Genomic DNA, 22,531 nt, shown 5'->3' with positions numbered 1-22,531 from the left:
TCAGTTCCTGCTCTTCCCCTGGTTCTGTGTCACTCTACACTTTGAGCCTGGTTATCGTCCTAGTCAATTCAGAATCAATAACAAGGATACCGTAGATTGGGTAGCTTACCCAACATTTACTTCTCACATTTCTGGAGGCTGGAAACCCAAGACCAAGGTGCCAGCAGATCCAGTGTCTGGGTGAGAGCTGCCTTGTCACCGTGTCCTCACGTGCTGGAGAGAGAGTTCTGATCTTTCTCCTGTGAGGACACTCAACCCATCATTAGGGCCCCAATCTCATAATTTTATATAAACTTAATTATCTCCCAAAGACCCCCACCACCTAATACATCCAATGGGGGTAAGGACTTCAACATATGAATTTGGGGGGTGGAGGGAGGAACATAAGAGTTGTCTTTTAAAAATAGCATGAAAATCCTACTTGCCTCACAAGTTTGTTTAAAGGGTCAAGCGTGTACAGAGCACCCAGTGCCGGGCAAGGCCCAGAGAAGAGTCAATAAATAAATACCAGCGTCTTCTCTGACCACACTTTTCCCACCCCATTGTCCCACTTGACAGTGGACCATCCCCTCCGTCAAATGGACTTGGAGTGCCTGCCCGCAGGGTTGCTGCAGGAATCATATGGGAGTGTGTTTGGAGAAGCTTCGTAAACCAAAGCAGCCCGTGAGGGCTGTCATTAGCGGGTCAGGGCCTGTCTCAGGACAGTGTGCGCTGTGGGTTCCTCTAGGGAGGCTCAGATTGGGGCGCCCCAGGAGTCACTGCACTCACGTGGACGGATGGAGAGCGGCGGAGAGACTTGTCCACACTGCTGACCTCGGGCCCACACGTTACCTATGGCCAAAGAGTTGGGGCGTTATAAAGCTCAGACTCCAAGGTAGAGAAAGGCATGTGACTCCACAGTCAGGAGACGCTGAGGTCACTGCATGGGCCAAAGATACAGAGAGGAAGCAAAAATGCCAAAAATAAAAGACCCTTCCTAACCACTTCCGAAGAAAGCAGCAGAGTTTTGCTGCGCTGTGAGGTTTGCGCCCTGCCCTGAGCCGTCCAGGGGCTCTGCCCTCGGGTCTTCCTGAAATGGGAGCCGGGCTGGGCAGGCTCAGGTCCGGTAAGCGCGCAACCCTCTGAAATCATGTCCTGGCAGCAGGCGAGGAAATACGCAAACGGGGAGGGAAAGAGGAAAGAAAACAACCATGACTTGGTCAAATCATGCCACATGTCCCTGTGTGCAGAGTTTGGCTCTCTGAAAATGTTGTCTCAAAATCTTATTTTCCTTTTTCCCCACCTGTATTCCTTTATTCCCAAATACCTGGACAAAGCCATAAATGAATACATTTGTAAAGCAGGCTATACAGCCACGAAACTGAGTGCAGAACAGCTATATAAATCAATATGGGTCAGCGTTAGGCGTATAACATTGAACCAAAAAATATGTCCCAAAACTCGGATGTACACCATTCTAATAAACCTCAAAATAAATAGGACTGAACAATTACCATTTACAGATTCATAATTCACAGCAATACTCTTTTTAAAAAGGTAAAATAGTGATAGAAGTTCAACTTTGCATATTTATTACCTCTGAGAGGGAGGAGGTAGATAGGGAAAAAGTATACAGGTGATGCACTTTCATGGCTAACACTGTTACTCCTGGGTGGGTAGCGGGGTCACAAACTCACGTCATTATCGTGTTCCATCACCTACGTGTTCCACGTACTCTCTTAAAATCTGGATTCCTTCTATGCAATTTTCCTATAATATTTTCCACAGAAGTGAATATAAACATATTAAGGAATTTTGAAAACTTAAAAGGGAGAAAGTCTTCCACAGTCCTACTATTTCAGCTTTCCCTCTGCAGTGGGTCTCCTTTTTACCCGATCATAATCACACTGTACATAATTCTGCTTTCTGTTCTTAATTTGGAAAACTGTTTATAATAGTACCTGAAAATCTTCAAAGTCATCCTTCTTCATGGCCACATAGTGGAATATCTCTACTTAATGAAAATTCCAAGAATATCAATGACTTCTGTATAGTATACTTAAATTTAAAAGAAAATACATATGCTGTTGTATGAGTCTCCTAGGGCTGCCATATCAAATTACCACAAACTGGACTGAAAACAGTAGAAATTTATTCATTCACAGTTCTGGAGATCAGAAGTCCAAAATCAAGGTGTCAGCGGGTCCATGCTCCCGTCAAAGGATCTAGGAAAGAACCCTTCCTTGTTTCTCTCGTAGCTTCTGGTGATTCCTGGCAGTCTTGGATTCCTCAGCTTGTAGCTGGCCACTCTCATCTCTGCCTCTGCCTTCTTATCTTCACATCCTCTTCTTCTCAGTGTGTCTCTGTGTGTCCTCCTCTTCTTCTTTTTTTTTTTTCCTGGCTGTGTGGTGCGGCTGTGTGGTACGGTCAGGATCTTAGTTCCCCGACCAGGGATCGAACCCAGGCCCACAGCAGTGAAAGCACCGAGTCCTAACCACTGGACCACCAGGGAATTCCCTTCCTCTTCTTATAAAGACACCCGTCATTGGATTTGGGGGGGGGGCAACCCTAATCCAGTAGGATCTCAACCTAATTACATCTGCAGAGACCCTCCTTCCAAATAAGGTCACACTCTGAGGTTCTGGAAGGACATGAATTTTGGGAGATACTATTTGACCCACTCCAGCTGCCTTCTTCAAAACTCTGAAATGCCAAACACTGGCTTTTGAGCAAGGTGTCAATGGGCTGCCACAAGCCAACCAACCCAAGTGCGCTGGCTGTTGCCTCTTAATCATATCGTAGAAAGTTGGCACCAGAAGAGACCTTGGAAATCTGTCCAAACTTCTCATTTCATCAATGAGGAATTTGAGAGTCAGTGGAAAGGTGATTCATCCCAGGAGACTCCAGTTTCCAGGTATAGTCAAGGAGTCTGCCTCAGGCCAATGTTAACTGGGCCCAGAATAAACTCCAGCCTCCATCTCAAAGAGCTATTTCAGGATTGTGTTATTTACCTACTGCCAAGTAACATTAGCACACCATTCCTTAAAACACATCTACTATCGCACAGCTGCTGTGGGTCAGGAATCTGGACACAGCTTTGCTGTCCTCTGCTCAGGGTCTCTCACAAGGCTGTAGTTGGCCAAGGTTGAGGTCTTGTCTGAAGGCTCAGCTCAGGGAGGATCCGCTTCCAAATTCACTTCTGTGGTTGTCAGCAGGATTCAGTTCCTTTGGGGCTGTTGGACTGATGAGGGCCTTAGATCCTAGCTGGCTTTTGGCTGGAAGCCACCCTCAGTTTCTTGACTTAAGCAATAGAAATTAATTTTTTCACAGTTCTGGAGCCTGGAACTCTGAGATCAAGGTGTCAGAAATGTTGGTTTCTTCTGAGGCCTCTCTCCTTGGCTTACGGATGGTCACTAAATCAGGTTCCTGAACCCAATTCTAATTGGGGGGGCGGTGGTCCCCCATACCAACAAACAATCCTCAGACACCACCAGGGTATCTTACAATTCAACTCAATTCTAACATGTCTACCCAGAGATAGCATCAGATCCCACAGGTTAAGAATTCAATCCTACAAGACTGCCCCTCTCCCCCACTTCAGACACAGTTAATTTGCTAGAGCAGCTCACAGAACTCAGAGAAACATCTTACTTACTAGAGGACTGGCTTATTGCAAAAGAATGTAACTCAAGAACAGCCAGGTGGAAGAGGTGCACAGGGCAAGGTATATAGGAAGAGATGGGGCACTTCCATGCCCTCTCCAGGCACACGGCTCTCCCTGAATTTCCTCGTGTGCACCAACCCAGAAGCTTTCCAAACTCCATCCCTTTGCGTTTTTTGGATACTTCATTACCTAGGCACGGTTGATGAAATCATTGGTGACGGCAACTGATCCAACCTCCAGCCCCACCCACCTCCCCAGGGGTTGGGGGCAAGGCTGAATGTTCCAACCCTCTAGTCACTTGGTTGGTCTCCCTGGCAGCCATCCCCCATCCTTAGGTGGGATCCAAAAGTCACCTCATTCACATTTATCACTCTCAACCCTTAGGAAGTTCCGAGGGTTTGGGGAGCTGTGAGTCAGGGACAGAGACCAAATATATGTGAGGAATATATTTTGGTCATCTGGGTGACCAAATATGTAGTTTTTATATATCACAGTGTCACAGTCTCCTTTTCACCGTGTGCTCATGTGGTCTTTTCCCCTCTGAGTCCTCTACCTGGTCTCTACATTTTTTCTTCTTATAAGGACAGCAGTGAGATTGGATGAGGGCCCACCCTAAAGGCCTCATTCTAACTCAGTCACCCCTTTGAAGACCTTATCTCCAAATATGGTCACACTCTGAGATATCGGGGCTTCAACAGATGAATTTGGGAAGGGGCACAATTCAACCCATAGCGGGGACCTGGCCTCATTTCGCAGCCCTTACCACCCCTGGCTCTCACCAGAACCCCGGCCCCAGCGTCTGCCTGACAGGATGGCTGGACCAGCAGCCCTGGAGCTCAGGGAAGACCCTTCCCCTGGGGGAGAGTCCAGCGTACTCTGGAAGTCAGCCCCAGTGCCCGGGGCCCGCAGGGGACACCTCTGGACAGCTGTTTATCCTCACCCACAAATTCCCACTCACTCGTAGGGGCCGCTCCCCTCACACCCCGGCCCTCCCTGAACTGCTGCTGAATGCGGCCCCCAGCTCCGTGCAGCTCTCTGGCCCACCAGGGACCCTCACCCCGCAGGTCTGTGCGGCAAGCGATTGTGTAGAGCTCCTTGGAATGCATTCTTCATGGGATTCCCCAAGGACACACCCTCCTGGTCTCCCTTCTCTTTACCACCAAGAACTAGCTCACTGCTTGAGGACTAGTAAGGGCACCACTGCATCCAGACTGACTCATCCCTTTTTTTTTTGCAGTATGCGGGCCTCTCACTGCTGTGGCCTCTCCCATTGTGGAGCACAGGCTCTGGACACGCAGGCTCAGCGGCCATGGTTCACGGGCCCAGCCGCTCCGCAGCATGTGGGATCTTCCCAGACCGGGGCACGAACCCGTGTCTCCTGCATCGGCAGGCGGACTCTCAACCACTGCGCCACCAGGGAAGCCCCCCCTTTTTTTTTCATTCCTTTTTTTGACTGCACTGCATGGCATGTGGGATCTTAGCTCCCCAATCAGGGATCGAACCCACGCCCCCTGTGTTGGAAGCACAGAGCCTTAACAACTGGACCACCAGGGAAGTCCCCAGACGGGCTCATCCCTGAGATCAAATGTTCCAGCCTTGCTGTGAGGACAAAAATGTGTTCATCAAGAAATTGTGATATATATATATGTAACTGAATCACTTTGCTGTACATCTGAAACTACGCCATTGCAAGTGAAGTATACTTCAACTTTAAAAAATGGTTAGAATTTTGTTTTAATTAAAAAATAAAAAGAAATTATGAACAACAAGGTCCTACTATATAGCACAGGGAACTATATTCAATAACCTGTGATAAACCATAATGGAAAAGAATCTGAAAAATAATGTATATACATATGTATAACTGAATCACTTCGCTGTACAGCAGAAATTAACACAACATTGTACATCAACTATACTTTAATAAAATAAATTTAAGAAAAAAAAAAAGGACGTTATGGAACCAAAGCAGGGAGGATGGCGCCATCATTAGAGGAAAATCCTGCAGGTCCCATAGGTGCTGCCCGGCCAGACAGCCTTCAGAACTGCATTCTGCTGCCCGAAAGAATGTCTCCATCACTCTGATGACAGTTTTCTTTCTCTGTGTGGGCGATGAGAACCACTCACTTCTATGGCCAGAATCTTCCAGAACTGAGCAGAAGTTATCCCTTTCTTTAAGGCTTACATGCTCTATTTCTCCCAACTCCTCACCACCCTCTTAGTTTCTCCCCAACACTGAGGCCAAGTATTAGTTACCACTCCGTCATAATCCCTGAATTGTTTTTTCTTCTGATAGAGAAATAGTTCTCTGAGCCAGACTCTTCTCAAAAACGGGAAAAGGACCTCAGAGCCGCCAGCTCAGGGAAGCCTCTGATGGACTCTGACGTGACAAAGACAGTGTATGAAATGCAGAAGGGGGCCCACGACGTGGTTGTGTACCTTTGTGCATTCACCTCCTCATGTCTGTGAATGGCTCCCCCCAGGGTCATGCAGTGAACAGTCTGCACAGCTGTTCAGTGTATCCTGGAGAAAGATAAGATACAGCAAGAAGGATGCAGATGTGGCCAGCGGACAATGGCCCCCACATGGGGCTGGCAAAGTGCACTAAGGCTGACAGAGGAGCCCTTTCAGCTTTACTAGGATAGAGAAGAGGAATGAGGAGGCCTTGGGCTGGCAAAGCACAGAAGGAAGTGAAGGCCTTTAACTCCTTCCTCCTTTCATTTTCACCAAAGTGCGTGAAGCTCAGAGGGGAGGGGCAAAGCAAGCATCAGGTGGCCTCTGATGTGCAAGGTTAGCGATGTGCACCTTGCCCTTGTTCGTGCAGGGGCTGGCGCCGCGGAGGCCTCCAGACTCGGGAGTGAGTCCGGCACAACTGGCCGCCCTGGGTGAGGCCTCACCTCCACACTTTCTGTCACAGTGAGAAGCAAGTTTCTGGACAGTAAGAGACAGAGACCAAATGGCTTTGTGTTCCCTTTATTTCCTGACCTCCCGACTCTCCCTGGGCCACAGGGTGAACCTTGATGGGCGCCCAGGACCTGCAGCCAAACTCAGGGGCAGCACACTGGAGAGTGGCTTGGAGCCCCTCTGTCCTTCCCCTGGGGCAGGAAGGGGGCCCACAGAGATGCGCTGCCGTAATTCTGCTGCATCTGTGATACTGAAGGGCAAGTGTCCTGGGTTTGAACTGTCCAACAGAAACAATAAAATGCCAGTGAACTTTGTAGACCCAGAGGCGCTCCTGCAAGAGATCTGCCGGCAGGAGGCAAGGCGTTCCCCCTTCTCTGCCTGGCACGTTTGCTGGGAAAGGGGAACGCAAACCGTGTGAGGGTCCAGACTAGACAGGGGTCCAGCTTAGCTCCGTCTGCCCCCGGAGGAGAGAAGCTTATTGCACAGTGAGTGCTGCGGCCTGGGGCCGGGGGGTGAGCGGCCAGGGGGCTCCTGGGGCAAGTCCACGGACTTATTCAGAGGAGGGGCTGGGATGAGCACCACGTGCAGGGACAGAAACGGGGTCCTGGAAAGGGACAGAGGTGAGCAGGGCACCGTCCCTCCCTCCCAGGGCTCCCAGTGTACTTACCCCGAATGACCACAAGCCATTAGCTCCAGTAACTCAGGAGGGTGAGGTCCTTCCCGCCACGGGATCAATAAACGCTTCAGGGAAGAATCGCGTTTATTCTTAGCCTGGAACTCGGGTGGAAATAAAGAGGGGGAGACCATTGGAAGCAGAGGGCGCTGCGAAGACAAATTCCAAGTTCCAAAGGCACGACAGGGAAAGAGCGTATGTAGAAATTCTTCGAAACAGGAGCCGTGCTGGGTCTACCATCACCCCAGCCCTTCCCCTGCTGAGTCCTCACCCCCAGGCCCCTGGCCACACCCAGCCCTCCTCAAGATGTGCCTGCCTCGTCCCTCGGCCCAAAGCTTTGTTCCTGCTGTTCCCTGACTGGAGGGATCTGGGGCCTCTGCTCCCCAAGTCCCTTCCTCCTGTTCAGACTCTACTGTCTCTCAAAGTCTAACTCCGAGGTCACTTTGGTGAAGCTGTCCCAGATTCTCTCAGTCAGAACCCCCGTCCTGCTCTCTTTCTCCCCCTCCTTTGCCGGACACGGACGTGTGTGTGTGTGTGTGTGTGTGTGTGTGTGTGTGTGTGTGTGACGTGTGTGTTTGCGGTGTGTGTGTACACGTGTGTATTTGTGTGTGTTGAAGTACAGTTCATCTGGCTCCCCAGTAAAATGCCACCAGCCGGTTGGGCTGCGCTCTGGGGCCCCCCTGCTTTCTGCCCGCCACCTTCCCCCGGCACCTGGCTCTGGGAGGGCCCTTGGCGGCGCTGGTTACTGCTCCCGACTGATTTGCTGAATCGCAGCCAATGAGCAGATTCCGTGTCCCGGCTTTAGTGCTGACTGGCTCTGGGTCCTTGGCCAGGTTACCTCACTGTTCTGCCTCAGTTTCCTAATCTGTTAAAAGATCTTACAGGGTCGACGTAAAGACTGAACGACATTGTGCACTGAAAGTGCACGTAGACTCTTATGATCTTTCTTTTGGCCCTGTCTCGCTGCTGGCAGGACCTTAGTTCTCTGATCAGGGATTGAACCCAGGCCCTTGGTAGTGAAAATGCGGAGTCCTAACCACTGGACTGCCAGGGAATTCCTTACTATGATCATTTATATTTACTTGTTGTGTATGTATAACATATATTTTAAAATCTGTCTTGGCGAATTCCAAAGTCCCTTTCCCCTGGAACCCAGAGATAAGAATTTGCTTCAAGGACTGCCGTTGAGCAGAAGAGGCTGGCCTGTCCTTGGGCTCACAGCGACCTGGGAGTGTTCTGGAAAGACAAAGGCATACCTGTCATCCTCTTTGCAGCTCAAACCACAGGTCAGGCTTTTAGAAATCCATAAAATATTTAAGGCAAGGCCTTTGTTACACCATAGCTGGTCAACATTACTATAAATAAATGAACATTATCATTCATCACAATAAAGGGGATGAGAGACAGGTGACTTGATTGTGTAGCCCTAACCCAACCCTAATGCAGAGAAGGGAGAAAGTCAAGTGATTTAATGAAGAGTCTGGACATTAGGAATTTGAGAAAAAAGACTCTTGCCTTTAGAGAAACCATCCATGAGCGCACTGCTTGTGGAGAAAATGGCCCTTGGGTCTTGGTGGGGAGGGCTGTCCCCCATCCCACCCCAGGCACTGCACTGTTCTGCGTTGGGTCCATACTGGAGGCCATGCTTTCAGGGAGATAGTGGTAAATGGTAAGAAACCCGACCAGGATGAGGTCAGGTCTGGGAACCGAATCCCAAGAGCATGAGCTGATGGAATCGAGGCCATTTGGCCCAAATCAAAGGATGTGGCGGCCTCACCTGGGCAGAAAGTGATACTTGAACCTGGGGGGGCGGGGTGAGTAAGACAGAGATCTAACTCCGTATTCAGATGTCAGGGAGACCTGGTGAGGTAGCAAGCATCCTAGCACCCTCGCTGTTCAGGCACAAGGCTAGTGACCACCAGCCAGGGTTCAAGTTACCTATAGAAAGTACTACTGCCTTGTAACCTTTGGCAGTGGATGTATGGGCTATTGTAAACAGTTGACCTCCGGGAGAACAGAGAGCCTGTCGAGACCCTCTCTGTATTCCCAACATCCAGGACAGTACCTGGCACGTACAAGGCCCTCAGTCACGTTGAGGTGCCTTTCAATTTTAAGATTACTTAGACTTTTTCAAGGACAACAAAAATAAATAATAATGCTACTGGACTTCCCTGGTGGTCCAACGGTTAGGACTCCACGCTTCCACTGCAGGGGGCATGGGTTCGATCCCTGGTTGGGGATCCCACATGCCATGCAATGTGGCCAAAAAAAAAAAAAAATGCTACTAAGAGAGACCTCACCAAAAAAGCTCCACTAATGTGGATGTAGAAATATCCTCTAAACACCCTTTCTTCATTTATGCAGCAAACACCCCATCACAAAGGGCACAAGAGGTCGTTTGTAACCACCAGCATGTTTTTGACCTGGGAGTAACACATTTTCCACATATTCAGAACCAGCGACAATTTCTCTACTAGTAAGACTAGCCCAAGGGAAGTCCCTGAGGGTAGACTGTAAAGCAATGCTGAGCACGCTTTTCACATTTCCTCTCTTCTTGCCATTGATTAGTTTTTACTATTAAGCTCTGTGAAAAATACTACTGTCACCCCCTGCATAATTATCAAAAGCACAAAAACATTCCAGATTTAGGAGCAGGGAGAAAGAGGCTGGGGGAAGAAATGGCAGGGTCTCATAATAATGAGGATCTGTGGAGGCCATTACTTGGCTAGAAGCTTTCCCTGGTGTTATGGGCTGACTCGTGTGTTCCCCCTGCCGCCCAATATTCATATGTTGAAGCCCTAATCCCCAGTGCTTTTTTTTTTTTTTTAATTTATTTATTTTTGGCTGTGTTGGATCTTCGTTTCTGTGCGAGGTTGCAGCGAGTGGGGGCCCACTCTTCATCGCGGTGCGCGGGCCTTTCTCTGTTGTGGCCTCTCTTGTTGCGGAGCACAGGCTCCAGACGCGAAGGCTTAGCAGTTGTGGCTCACGGGCCCAGTTGCTCCACGGCATGTGGGATCCTCCCAGACCAGGGCTCGAACCTGTGTCCCCTGCATCGGCAGGTGGACTCTCAACCACTGCACCACCAGGGAAGCCCTCCCCAGTACTTCTGAATGTGACTATGTTTGGAGATAGAGCCCTTAAAGACGTGATTAACTTAAAATGAAGCCAGGCCTTGAGGATGGGCCCTAATCCAACCTGACCTGTGTACTTATAAGAAGGTGAAACTGGAACACAGAGAGACACCAGTGGTGCTCAAGCACAGAGGAGGGACCACCACAGGGCTGAGAGAGACGGCGGCCCTCTGCAAGTCCAGGATGGAGGCCTCAGAAGAAACCACCCTGCTGACGCCTTGATCTCAGACCTCCAGCCTCCAGAACTGTGAGAACACAAACTTCTGTTGTTGAAGCCCCCGAGTCTGTGGTTCTCTGTTGCAGTAGGCTGAGCAGACGAATGTACCTGGGATACTCCCTTTCACCCTTATAACCACTCTGATTATGTCGCAGAAGAAATCGAGGCTCATGGACATCAGTTAACCTGTCCCAGTTCGCACAGTGAGTGAGTGGCAGAGCCTGAATCTGGCATGAGGTTTGTGGGTTGCAAAACTCACATTCTGGGCTTCTTCCCTTCTCAGCTCTTGTTGCAAATTCACCAACTTCCCCCACCTACTCCCTGATGACTAATCCACTCCTTCCCTTCACACACACGCAAATTAGATGACTAACAATCAGAAGATACTTTATTCATCCAGTCACAGACCAATGCCAATTAGAGGAGGTTTTCTCACCTCCACAGAACCCAACATAAATAGACTAAATAGATGAGGATGGGAGCTCACACAGGCAGACATCTGGAGAAAACAAAGGATTTCATATCTCACCATGCATTTCTTTTCTTTCTTTTCTTTTTTTTTTTGAATTTTTTGGGCTGTGCTGTGCAGCATGTGGGATCTTAGCTCCCTGACCAGGGATCGAACCCGTGCCCCCTGCAGTGGGAGCATGGAGTCTTAACCACTGGACTGCCAGGGAAGTCTCCTCACCATGGACTTCTAAAATCTAAAGACATCCTCAAGCAAAAGAAGAATTCATGAGAAATAAAAGATCTTCTCTGAAGATTAGTTGATTTTTGAAAAGTACTTATTGGCCATCTACAGCAAACAAGCCTTCTGAAATCGATAGAGAAATTACACCATCTGTCCATGATGACCTCACTGGTCTCTAAAATGAGCCGGAGCAATGACTATGCATTTAAATGGGAACAGTTTACTCTTTACCTTCCCTTAGCAAAAAGAATCTCATACTCAGAAACGATTTCTGCTGGTGTACGGTAATAAAACTTTTCTCCCATTTGAGCCCCAGATGATGGAGAACTCTGAATTGGGGTACTTCCCTATTGTCACTCTTCCTGATGACTTTGCTGATTGTATGTTCTGTATTCACTGCTGACGGCATGGAGCTGCTTTTTCACAGAGAGCTAAGTCAACAGATCTGTCTCTAGGGGACACTTAGTACCTAGGACAGAAACAAGTCTGACACATTCCAGAAGACCCCCAAGTATGGGACCGAAAGCGGACTCGTCAATTCTCTGTAACTCAGACCCCTTTGCGAGCTCCTAGGCAGCCTTGGAGTGGGTCCAAGGGGACACATTTTGCTAAAGATGGTGCCGGTGACCTGAGAAGAAGAGACAGGAAACACATGGGCTGAGGCAGGAGACTTAAGGGCACGTGACTTTGGCAAATGGCCCAGCCTCTCCTGGGTTTTCTCATCTGGAAGAAGCCTACCTCAGAGGGCGGCTAAGAGGCTCCAAGTGGGAAAGATTATGAGGGTGAGACTGCTTTGCAAACTGTAAAGAGCTATGAGTACAAACATACTCACATGTGTGGTCAGCACTCTTGATCTGGAGTGTGTTTCCTGTGCTGGGCGCTTGGTGCCTTACATGTATTAACTCCCTGCCACGGACTGAATCGTGTCCCCCCAGATTTCACATGTTGAAGCCCTAACCCCCAGTGAGATGATATTTGGAGATGGGGTCTTTGGGAATTAGCTAGGTTTAGCTGAGGTCCTGAGAGTGCCCTTATCAGAAGAGACTCCAGAGAGCTTGCTTCCTCTCTCGCTCTACTTTTAATTAAAAAAAGAAAAGAACCCCCATTGCTTCAAATCCTTGCCAACATTTGGTATCGTCCATGTTTTAAGACCAGAACTTTCTATATATCTTGCTCTGGCCATTAGAAAGTGGGAGGAGCTTTGTAAACTTGAAGAGTGTATTTGTGGGTGTTACCAAACCAAACTTGGTTCCGCTCACCCAGATGTGCAGCAAAGCCAATATATTGACACCGGGTTGTGGTGAAGGAAAGTACAGCATTTATTGCAGGGCCAAGCAAGGGGAATGGACAGCTCACGCTCAAAAGACCTGGACTCCCCACTGGCTTTTAGGGAAGGGTTTTTAAAGACAAAGTGAGAGGGAGGGTCTGGGGTACATGATCAACTCATGGACATCCTTGTAATTAGTTGGTGAGGCGGTAACAAGGTGATCTCAATTATCAGTTTTCTGGCTCCAGCCGGTCTGGCGTCTAAGTGCTGCTGGTGGTCCGAATGTAGTTAGCATCTTCCACCTGATGGGGGGGTTTTGTCTCTGCAAAACAACTCAAGGATATGGTTCAGGATATTATCTATAGTCCTTGAGGAGGAACTAAAGGTCCTTGACTCTGTTTTATGGCTAAACTATTATTATTTTGTCTTGTTTCACTGTTTTCCTTTGTTTCTGCATTTTTAAATTTCTCTGATTAAATCTGCTGTTTGGAACTTGAGGAAGACCTAGGAAGTTAAAGGTTTTTTACAAACAAGAGGTGGGGAACATGGCGGGAGTTTGTCACCAGGAAGGCCCCATAGTGTCCTGCTCGGTTTCATGGGCACTGTGGTTGGTGCACTACACAGAATCTAACTTAAATTATCCCCTCATAACAACCTGTTTAGAGGCTGGGAAAAGTGAAGAAACTTTGGAACTAGAAATCAAACCCAGGTTTTTCTGGCTCTGTTTTTTTTTTTTTTTTTTTCCTACCCTGGCTAGGACCAGTGGGAAAAAAGTGTTGATAAGGGAGATTGTAAGCAGATAGGGTAGGGGGTCCTGGAGAAAGGGAGCCAGGAATGGTTTTCTTGGTACAAGAGAACCCATTTTGGCCTATGCCCTTTTGTGATCTAAGCCTGGCCACAATGCTTGCCCTTGAGTAGGTCTCAGTAATTAATGATTTTAAGGGAACAAAGGAACGCAGGAACAGAGAAAAGGCAGTCAAATAGTGCAGTGATAAAGCAGAGTCCTAGTTTCTCCTCAAGGGGTATACATAATAATATATCCTTTTAAAAAATTTATCTCTTGTGGCTGAATGGCATGTGGGATCTTAGTTCCCCGACCAGGGAAGTCCCACCAATATATCTTAGAGTTCTGCGGGAAAAAGGTCCCTACCCAGGTGGAGGACAGAATGATGACGTTGACCCTCCCGACTTCAGTCAGCTTAGCCCCAATTCTGTGCTAATGGTCCTCTGCTCAAGCCCCTTCATTAATATGTATGTACCCTTAGCTTAAACCTTCCCCAGTTTTGCTGTTTGGGGAGACACTGCTTTGGGAAAGATCCCCAGTGTTCTCCTTCCTTGCTGCAAGTAATAATACATCCTTCTCTTTGTGATCTTTGACTTGGTTGTGTCTGTTGGCTCAACATCCACCAAGAGGTGAACCCAGCTTTCAGGGAACAAGATCTCTGTGCAGGAGACTATTGTCAACTCTTCCCATTGGTCAGAGCCCTCCAGGAAGCTCAGAAGATTCTGGTTCGTGGTAGAATCCAGTGCTTCTGGCCCTGTAGGCTTGAGTGAACTGGGGGCAGGGCATAATGGGGGAAAGAAATCCTCCTTCAAATACTTCCTTCCTTCCACCTGCTAGAGGTCTCAGGAGATCACGCTCTCAGGCTCATAAAAGGACTAAAGTAAGAATTAGGGGCCCAAGGAGACCTTCAAAAGGTCTTATCTGTGGGACTTCCCTGGTTGTCCAGTGGCTAAGACTCTGCGCTCCCAATGCAAGGGGCCTGGGTTCTATCCCCAGTCATGGAACTAGATCCCACATGCATGCTGCAACTAAGGAGCTGGTGAGCCACAACTAAGGAGCCCGCCTGCTGCAACTAAGATCCCACACAACCAAATAAATAAATAAATATTAAAAAAAAGAAGGTAGAGAGAGGATTCGCTCTTATCAGTTGTCACTCTGTTGGGTTAACACCTGGGAGGAAGAACTAGCTGATGCCCAAACCGTCAGACTCCACTGTCAGCTACTAAAGAGCCCAGTAAATATCGACAAACCATCCATTAAAAATCTCTCCACCACCAGCCTAACTCCTCTGGATTTAGAAGCTGGCAGAAAGAGGTCAGTGGAAAATGAATTTACAAGTGTTTACAAAAGAGAGAGAAACAGATCAGATATTTCTTCAGGAAAGGGACTTTTTAAAGGACGGCCAGAAAAAGTGGGGGGGGGGAGGGTTGTTTCTACTTTAGCCTTTTCCAGTACTTCCTTAATCAACCCTCTTTTAAAATTTTTTTGTAATAGTTTTATTGAGATATAACTGACATACCAAAATATTTACTCATTTAAAAGTGTACAATTCAATGGTTTTTTTTTTACTATGGTCATAGGGTACATATATATCCATCACCACAATCAATTTTAGAGCACTTTTATTACTCAAGAAGTCCCATACCTTTTAGCTATCACCTCCCAAATCTCCCATCTCCCTGTCTGCCCCCCCAGCCTGAGACAATCACTAATCTACTTTCAATCTCTATAGATTTGCCTCTTCTGGACATTTCATATAAATGGGATCATATAATATGTGGTCTTTGTGACTGGCTTCTTTCACTTAGCATAAATGTTTTCAAGGCTTATCCATGCCGTAGTATGTACCAATATTTCATTCCTTTTTATAAATGAGTACCATTCTGTTATATGGGCATATGGCGTATTGTGTATCAATTTATCAGTGGATGGGCACTGGGTTCTACCCTTTGTTTATTGTGAATAATGCTGCAATGAACATCTGAATCCAAGTTTTTGTGAGGATATGTTTTTATCTCTTTTGGTTGTATACCTAGGCCTCTTTTCCAGAAGCTCAACAGGCAAACATCTTCTGCACATACAGGCCAAGGCCCTTCTGTACATTCTGAGAGCTATTCCCTGGTCCCAAACCTGGCAAGTTAAGCCAAAATTCTATTAACCTTCAAAGTCCATTTCATTCATTTATGAATTCACTCAGTGAACAAGTGTTCGTTCTCTACTAGGTGCCAAGCACGCTACTATGTGCTGGGGACGCAGAGGGAACAACACAGGCAAAATCCTGGTCCTCTTGGAGCTTAAGAACCAGTGAGAGCAAAGAGGGAAGTAACATAGATCCTGTGGCATGTTGCTTCCTCCACGAAGCACTCCTGGATCTCCCAGGAATGGTTCAATTCTACTCTAGTAGTACCTGTTTATTTTTCTTTTGCTCTATTTCAAAAGGGATTTCTATCTCTATAATGGCACCCATCCAAAATCCCGTAAAATTGAGAGAATGCATGAAAAGCACTTGGCACTCCTCTTGTCATGCTATAAAGAAGAGAGAGGGAGAGAGATTTATCATGATCATGGGCTTGTCCTCCTACTTTGTGCCTCTTCCGAGCACTATTATGGAATTCAAGAATGACTGATGTCATATGAAGGTGACTTGGCAAAACACTGACTTGCAGTCTGGAGTCCAAGGCTGGAGTCTCTTGATCCCCTGCTTACAACTGCTGTTGTAAGTTCCTTGGATATTCCACACACTTGAGGATGCAGCAACCATGTGTGGACTGAGTCTTTTTTCCTTCCACTCTTACCCCTAACTGGGACCAAACAGGTGCGACCACGTGTCCGGAGACTCTCTGAAGGGCCCTGGCATGCACAGGGACTGTGTCACAGCTCATGGCCAGGCATCTGCAGGACACAGAAGACATCCAGGGCCTCCTGGAGTTGGCCAGATCTACAGCTTTCTTACTACAGGAGCACCAGGATAAAATACCAGACTTTTCTGAGCCCGTTGAATAATACTGGGATCATACCAACCTCGCAAGATTGTCATGCGTGTTAGAAACATCCAGGGGACTTCCCTGGTGGCGCAGTGGTTAAGAATCCACCTGCCAATGTAGTGGACACAGGTTCTAGCCCTGGTCCGGGAAGATCCCACATGCCACGGAGCAACTAAGCCCGTGCGCCACAACTACTGAGCCTGCGCTCTAGAGCCCGTGAGGCACAACTACTGAGCCCGCGTGCCACAACTAATGAAGCCCACGCGCCTAGAGCCCGTGCTCCACAACATGAGAAGCCACCGCAATGAGAAACCCTCACACTGCAATGAAGAGTAGCCCCCGCTCGCAGCAAGCAGAGAAAGCCCGCGCGCAGCAACGAAGACCCAACACAGCCCCAAAGTAAATAAATAAATAAATTTATTTTAAAAAAACATCCGGGGAATCATGGAACCAAGTGGGACTTGAGCCCCTCCATCAGCCTCCATAGGGACCCCCACCCCCAAGTAAACTTCAGGTACAACAGTGTGCTTGCTGTGTACGACCTCTTCAGGACCGGCCTCCTGGCAACCACTCTTCCAAACAGATTTTTGCCTCTCAGGTGCTTCTCTATAGAAATCCTGATGCAGCTCCTGAAATTAGTACTCAGTGGTAATTAACTACTACCTTTTTTTTTTTCTTACATAGCTGGACGATCTGATAGGCACAGTCTCAGAATAGTAAAGCTAACAGCCTTTTAAGGCTTTTCTGGGAAGCCTGCTGTCTCGATACCCCCATCTCTGGCAGTTGTTTCTGGATCAACGAAATAAGAAACAGCTGTCCCCTCCCTTAAGTAGGAATTCGGGCTTTGGCTTTGATGCGCTGCGTCTCGGCCGGGTGGGCCCCGGGGAATCTCTCCAGGCGGGGTGAGGCCCCGAGGGCCGCCTCCAGCCCCCTTCCGCTCCGCACGGGTCCCAGCGCGCAGGGTGGAAGCCGGCGGCGCTCAGAACCCCTCTTCCCAGGCGGCTGGAGGCCCGGGAGCCGGGCGGGCGCGGCGGCGGGGCGCCGGCGGTCACGTGGTGAGTCAGCCGGGCGCGGGGCGGGGCGGGGCGCCGGCGGTCACGTGAGGAGTCAGTCGAGCGCGGGGCGGGGCCGGGCGCTCTACTTAGCGCGGGGGCGACCCTGAGGAGCTACAGCTGCTGCTCAGGCACCGGCACCATTACCAGCGCCGGCCAGGGCGGTCTCACGCTGCAGGCCCAGGCCCTCTGCGGCGGCGGCGGAGCGCGGTGAGTGAGTGCGTGCGGGCGGGTCGGGGGGATGGGGAGACCGGCGTCCCTGGCCGGCGGAAAGGGGGACCCTCGGGCAGTCGCAGCCGGGCGAGCCGGGGCGAGCCGGGGCGGCACGGCGTCCTCCCGGACGTCGTTGTGGTGAGAAAAGCAAAAATGAATCCCAGCGCGGGTAGCCGGTGCTCCTCCCCCATTCCCACCCACTCCGGCTGGGAGGCTCGTGTTCCCCCCCCCGCAGCCCCCAGTCCCCGAGTCGTGTTCTGACCCCAGGCTGGGTCATCCAGACCCCACGGTCCGCCGTCTTCAGGGCCGGGGAGGGCCGGGCGGTGGGATCCGAGGGAGGAGCCTGCGAGGAAGAGCTTGGCCCGGGCCCCGCTGACTTCGGCGGCAGCTCGGCTCCCCAGCCCCTTTTGAGCTAATGGGCCTCAGTTTCCTCGGTAAATTGCTGGGATGATAATATTTACCTGCATCAGTTTTAGGTGTATTCTTTTTCTAAAGGGTTTGCCCGGGCAGTTTCTTGCACACAATCACACCCAAGTCCGGGGACCCCCAGAAGACAAATTGGAAAACAGGAACCTGGAACTGGGTGGAGGAAGGTGGGACCCACAGAAAGAGTTAAATCCACAGATGGGAGGAGAAACTAAGCAGAGGGGGGCACAGGAGGCTGTAGGACCCGGGGTGCCAGCCCCGGGAGTGTGGGGGGAGGGAGAGGCTGGGCCCACCCCTGGTTTGCTAAGGAAGGGAGCCGGTCTGGGCCCAGGGTGCTGCGGGAGAGGCGAAGGCAGAGCAGAGCCCCGGGGGCATCGCCTGTCGCTCAGCTGATGACCGTGGAGGCCTCGGAGAGGGAGCGTTGTGGGGTGACCGAGTTTGGGGGTCCGCCGGCTGTCCAGGTAGATGTGAATTGGATTTGTCTTCTTCGTGGGCCTCGGTCAACCCCTTCCCCCGGCACTGAGGAAGCCAGTAGGCTGGCACGGGGAGAAGGACAGTAGCTCAGGCTCCACATTCCCTCCCTCTGACCCAGGAGAGACTCGTACCCAGTGCGGGGAGGAGGGGTTCAAAGGGAGGCCTAGAACCTTTGGTTACCTTTGGAAAAACTGACCCTCAGGTGCCTCACTAGAGGCGAATGCAGCTGAGGTGCGTTCATCTAATTGAATCTATAGATGCAGGGTGATATGAGGAAGAGCCTTAGCAGGGCGTCTTCTTTGGTAAAGGCTACTTTCCTTTTCTTTCGTAACATCCTTAACTTCCTGGAGGATTGTTTCCTGTTGGCACTGGGGATGGTGACTTAGCGCCTTTGAGCTTCATAGAGAAAGGGGCTGTGCTGCCCCCAACCTGTGTGGCTTTCCCAACGAGTTGAAGGCACCTTGGAGAATGGATTCACTCAAACCTTTGGGGGCATTTTTGTCCCAGAGCTGGGGTGCAGCCAAGTGGAAGGGTGCAGATCCCTTATCTGGGGGCGTCCCAGGCCCAGGGGAAGGCGACTTGCGCCAGACACAGCCCTGGCTCCACTTGAGCTCCCCTGCTGCTGGGTCTGGACAGCCTGTTTCTGAACTGGCCAGGCAGTGAGTGTGGAAGCCCTTTAGCTCCAGGAAGCACCTGCCTGTGTGCTGCCAATTCAGCAGCCTGAGCTGCGGCCCTCCTTGTAGATGGGCTCTTTCTTTCCCCAGCTGCCGGCGCTGGGAGTTGGAGTAGGACGTGGTATACATTTTAGGGCTGAGATACCTTGTGTTACCATTGGCAGCTGGATTGGGAAGTGAAGGAAGAGTGCTTTCAGGTGAGCCTTGGGATGTCTCTTGGGTGGTTTTCTTAAATGTGGTGATGAGTTGGGGTTGTATTGAATATCCCTGTGCTCGGGAGAGAAGAACTGAAACGTTTAAGGGTGAGGACCCACAGTGTCTGCCGCCTGTTTTGGGCAGTTTAGCATAAGGAAAGCGTTGGAAATATGTGAGGCTGAACTATATGAAATGGTAGTTTTTGTACATCAAGGAGGATTGCAGTCAGGCACTTGGATATGGTTCAGCCTCACGTGTAGAGGTGGTCAGGATTGACGGTAAATTGACGAATCTAGTTGAAGCACACGCAGGTGTGTGTTGGACTCACTGGGTTTTGGGAGGCTGTCGGCATTCCACCCCTCGTCCCGTGTCTTCATTTTTCTTGGTTCACGCTCAGCGCACACTCCAGAGCTGCCTCAGCAAGGGTGCCTGGGAGATGACTCCCGAGTCCCTCCATGCCTGGTATGTTCACATCCCAACCTAGCTTGGGTAGGAGGGGGATCTAGGGATCAAACACCATTAAACATTTAGACTTCAGTCCCGTTTTAAAGCGCAGGCCTCATCCCCACCTGCTTTTTGCAGCACCCACAGCTTCTTATCTCAGAGGTGTGTGTGTGTGTGTGTGTGGTCGGTCTTAGAGTCAGTGCCTCCCCTGCTGGTCATGGCCCCCGTGGGCAGACAGCAGCTTCCAGCTTCTTCACTCTGCAAATCTGTTACTGGTGTCTGAGGGACCTTGTAACTCTTATCTGCTCTTCTCTTTATGATTCTCCTGCCTGGTTGGGTTTTTTTCTCCTTGTTCTTTTAATACTTTGTATCAATTTGTGAATAATGTTATTGAAATTAACACACTTTAATTATACTGCATGTGTCCTTTTTCCACTTGTGTCTGTGAGATTGCTTTAGGTTAATACATAGCAGGTCCAGTTCATTCATCTGAAATGCACGGTGTATTTATTTCCTGAGGGACAATTAGTTTTGCTTTTTCACTATTCTCAGCACTGCAGTATCCTTGTGTCTGTCAGACACTTGCAAGAGTTTCTCTAGGGCAGAAGCAGAAGTCAGTAAGTTGCTGGGTCCTAAGGTGTGTGCACCTTCCATTTTTCTAGATGCTGACAGTGCTGTCCAATGAGGTTTTACCAGCGTATATTCCCAGTGGCCTTGAGGGTTTTTGTCTTTCATATTTACCAACACCAGACATTATCGGACTTTAATTTCTGCCAGTCTGGTGCGTTTGAAATGCTGTCCTTGTTTTGATTTGCATGACTGGGAAGTCAAATTTAATTCTTTGCTCTAGGAAATCATTGATGAGGTTTTTCTATTTTTGTTGTTGATCAGTGATAGTTTGTGGGTTTTAATGTGTTTGTCCACAGCTAGAACTTAAGAAGGCTTCTTTTGATCCTAACCTAGGTATCTGGACTTGTCTGCAATTAGATAATATTTTCTGATTTTTTAACTTTGAGGATGCGTGTGGGTTTTGGGTACTGGAAGTCTGACTCTTCCACTTCACAGGTGAGAAAACTGAGGCATCTGCGAGTTTGTGACATGACAGGTGTCACGCAGATAATTGTGGAGGAATCTCTACAATTCCATCTCTTGGCAGTTCTGTCCCTACCCAGGTACACCATCCAGAGCTTGCCTTGGGTCTTTTCTTAAGCTTCAGTTCCCCTCACCTGGGAAACAAAAACCTTAATCAAGACCAGAGGCCCTTTTCCATCACTACCATCTTATGAATGCTGGGTGCTGGGAAGGATGGTGCCTGCAGTCTTGACTGTATTACCTGTCTCTACGGGGCAAATCACTCACTTAGTCTGGTCATCAAGATAACCTAGAGTTACCAGCACGGATGCGGCAAGGAGGATGGGACAGATACCGTCTAGATAGTGAACTGATCCAGTATAGAGCAGTGTGAAACCAGCTACTCTGCCGAGAGACCCCGCGGGGCTGAGCTTCTCCGTGACCCCCTGACCTGCTGACCTGGACTGGGGCAGGATGTGCTCACTGGAACAAACCAGTCACATGGCCTCTGGGCTTGCGCAAGACCTGGGAAGGCGATGCTGCCCAAGGGGTTCAGCTGCTCCAGGGTACAGGCCTTGTCACACATCAGCTGGGAGCAGTCAGCCCCCCCTTCTCCAAATACTTAGCCCTGCAGGTATTTGGGGGGTACTTTGTTCTGGTGGTCAAGATAGCAGGATAAACCATCATCTGAGTAGGGGGATCCTGATTTTTCTTCCACACTGGGATACAACCGAGAATAGAAAGAATTACCCTGCGATGGCAGGAGTTAACCGGCCTGTGCACGGGGAGCTGTATGTTCGCGCTGCTGGCGCTGGTGCGTGAGGGATTGTTTTCTGGTGGCAGTAGGGCTGTCCACACCCAGCCAGGCTGCAGGGAAGATGTCTCCTTCCATCTCCCAGCAGCCTGGTGAGGGGAATGTATCTTCCCAGGGCCCCAGGGGAGGAAACCCAGACCAAGCCGGAGAGGCGAGGCCTTTCTGTTGCTTGTTCTTGTGTCTGCCAATCCCCCCCAGCAGTGCCCAGCCAGCAGGGAGATGTACTCCAGCCTGGGATTGAATTAGGGAGCTGCTGTGTTCCCGCGGGCTGGAGAGGCATGGCACACTCATCTCATTTGAATCTCCAGGGATTTCTGAAAGCTTTCATGAAGTAGCCCCAAGGTCCTTCAAGATCCAGGCAGCACGCCCGTTTTAGAAGCTGAGACACAGGGATGAAGCACCTCTTCAGCATCACACTAAGTCAGGGTCAGCGTCGGGGAGCAATCCAGCAAGCAAAAGCCTCCAGAACTTTCCAGAACTTTGCCCAAATGGTCATGTTTCTCAAAACTACAAAATGTTTTGACCGCTGAGGGCCTTCTTGGGGGATCCATGGTTTTAGGCCTAGGAGAGTAACTTTCTAAGTGTGCAGGTTATGAGCTGCTGTGGATGACCTTAAGCAGTGTCCCATTTGTGGGCAGTGTAGCCGCGCGGTTTCCAGGCATCATGGGAGAGCAGCTCGAGGAGGCCTCCCTGCTGAGCCTGGTGGGAATCAGTCACTTATTTCAGGCAGACAACTGGCAGACGGGGAGCAGGGGAGTCCCTGTGAGTGTCCGAAAGGGTTCAGGTGCCGGAGGCAGGTGGGGCCTTCTCGCAGCTCCTGGAGCCTGCAGTGACGCGCTGGGTGCCTTTTCTGGGCCACACAGTGCTTGCTTGG

General features: G+C 49.7%; 1 protein-coding gene across 2 annotated transcripts in view; it reads left to right on the top strand.

Moving 5' to 3' along the window:
• CTSB (cathepsin B) overlaps positions 1-22,531 on the top strand; it is a 53,367-nt gene that overhangs the window by 6,915 nt on the left and 23,921 nt on the right. The window contains exon 1 of one of the 2 annotated variants that reach the window (XM_030879195.2): positions 17,415-17,556. The exons of the other annotated variant lie outside the window; for it this stretch is intronic. The gene's annotated coding sequence lies outside the window, so the exon portion shown is untranslated. Of the gene's footprint in view, positions 1-17,414; positions 17,557-22,531 lie in introns of those variants that run through there. 2 annotated transcript variants of the gene reach the window in all.

Source organism: Globicephala melas, chromosome 6 (genome assembly GCF_963455315.2).
Source record: "Globicephala melas chromosome 6, mGloMel1.2, whole genome shotgun sequence".
NCBI classification, from domain to species: Eukaryota; Metazoa; Chordata; class Mammalia; order Artiodactyla; family Delphinidae; genus Globicephala; species Globicephala melas.
Note: the sequence above shows the minus strand (reverse complement) of the source record. Positions and strands in the feature narration are given on the sequence as shown.